Raw genomic sequence first — 2054 nt, forward strand, 5'->3', positions numbered from 1 at the left:
ATCACAGCGGTAAACAGAGAAGTTGTTGTTGAAGAGAAGAGCAGATGGAATGTTGTCAACAAGCCAAGTTTCCGTGAGTGCGATGAGGTCGAAGTCAGCCTCCGATACAGCTAAGTGAAATTCTTTTGTTTTAGTACGCAAACCTCTAACGTTTTGATAATAGCAGCTTAAATACTCAGAGGTAGCGTTGTCATTGTGGCGGTTGGATAAAGCGGGTAAACGGTAAGTCAATTGAGCTGCGTTGTCAGAGCATGAGGCTTGGCGTGTTTGTTGCGTGCAATGAGCGGAACTTCGTCTAGTTGAGAAAAAAGCGATCGATTGTAGACTGGTGTAGGTGCGGAGATGAAGCACGGTGGTTTTGGGGCGGTCCAGAAACAAGTGTTGAGTTGGGTGCTTCCAAGGTATCATTCACCGGGGGGTGACACTGTTGTGATGATGTTGTTTCAGGATCAGGTGGAGTAGACGTGCGTGCGGCTAAACGGTGAGTCGTTGTTGGTGTGCGTGTGGTGTAGCGGTGTTCAGTACTAGTAGCTGGTGTGCGTGTAGTAAAGCGGTTTCGGGTGGCTATAGGAGATGAGGTTTGGTGGTCGTGTTGACGGGATTGAAAAAACTCACGTACACCGATACCGACGGGCCAGGTGGATGGTGTGAGTGCCGCATCTCGAAGGATAGCCGGGACCCTCACTTTGAATGAAAGCCAATTCATGCTGTCCACACTAACCCCTCTTCTCAGCAGGCAATACGCTATAACGTCATCGGTGGCTAAGCGACGCTTTACAGAAGCGACCACATGTTCCACAGTGACGGCCGTTGATAAGCGGGATAGGCGGATCCAGATCCTATCTGTGAATGGCTCACGAGGTGCAGCTTGAAGCGGTGATGATAACGGATCGGTTCCCACCAGTTCATGCGGTTGTGTAGGTGCCGGCTGGACGGCAATCGTGGTGTTGGTGTATGCGTTTGGCGATGACGCGGCACAAAGGGTGTTGCCGCGACTGTTTACAATTTTGTTTACACCAGGAGATGCCGAATCCTCGATTATACGCCTCCGCTTTCTACCAGTAGCTGGTCGAGGATCAGAGTTCCGATTGTGAGGCGTGGATGCAGTTTGAAGGAGGGTAAAACCACTGCGAACTTCGGCGACAATAGGCTCAACGAGCTTGCCAATAGCTGCTACAGCTGAGTTGAGGGCGGCTTGGAAACCGACCTGGGCGCCTATTTCTTTTACCGAACGGCAGCGCGGATTTTTAAGCATGTTAGTGCAGCCAATGCAGCTCCAGTGCAGGTCGACATTGGATAATACTGCGTCAATCAGCTCGGGGGCAATTTGCAACAGCCGCGGTGGAACGTAGCGTCACAATATGCACAACTGATGATGCAGCCGGTGGCCTCTAGCGGTTCAGCACACGAGAAGCAAATAGCCGCCATCGCGAAATCACGCGTAATCACAGCACAACACTGCTAAGCCGAGCAGGAAAAAACAGCAGGAAACCACAGTTGTGATGCAACTAAACAATTCGCCAAGACGAAGCGATGATGTTAAACAGTTTAATAGTCCGTAGAAAAGGCAACAATGCGATGCGACGCAGAAAACACAAGAGAATTATTGAAAAATCACGGAGCACGACGGAAATGCGGCCGAACAATTAAACGTCAAACGTCATTTATATATATATATATATATATATATATATATATATATATATATATATATATATATATATATATATATATATATATATATATATATATATATATATATATATATACATATATATATATATATATATATATAGGTTAGGAAAATATATTCACTAGGAAATATATTCACATTAGGAAATATATTCACTAAAGTACTGGACTGTGAGCTTAGTATAAATTTGATGAGAATGAAAAGAGTGCACCTTAATCGCCGGTTTGTATGCAACTGTGTATTCGTTTGTCCCATAGTTCATTACATAAGTCATTACAAAGTTCATTCGTGTAGTTCGAGCAGTTCATTTCATGCAGTCCTAATTAGTCAAGTAGTTTTATCTATATCCTATGGTTTAGTT

At 45.0% G+C, this 2054-nt stretch overlaps 1 pseudogene; it reads right to left on the reverse strand.

The window, feature by feature from the left end:
* Positions 1 to 295: 295 nt before the first annotated feature.
* Positions 296 to 1455, reverse strand: LOC120898055 (annotated as a pseudogene).
* Positions 1456 to 2054: the final 599 nt, after the last annotated feature.

The sequence above is a fragment of the Anopheles arabiensis genome, chromosome 2, assembly GCF_016920715.1.
Source record: "Anopheles arabiensis isolate DONGOLA chromosome 2, AaraD3, whole genome shotgun sequence".
Taxonomy (NCBI): domain Eukaryota; kingdom Metazoa; phylum Arthropoda; class Insecta; order Diptera; family Culicidae; genus Anopheles; species Anopheles arabiensis.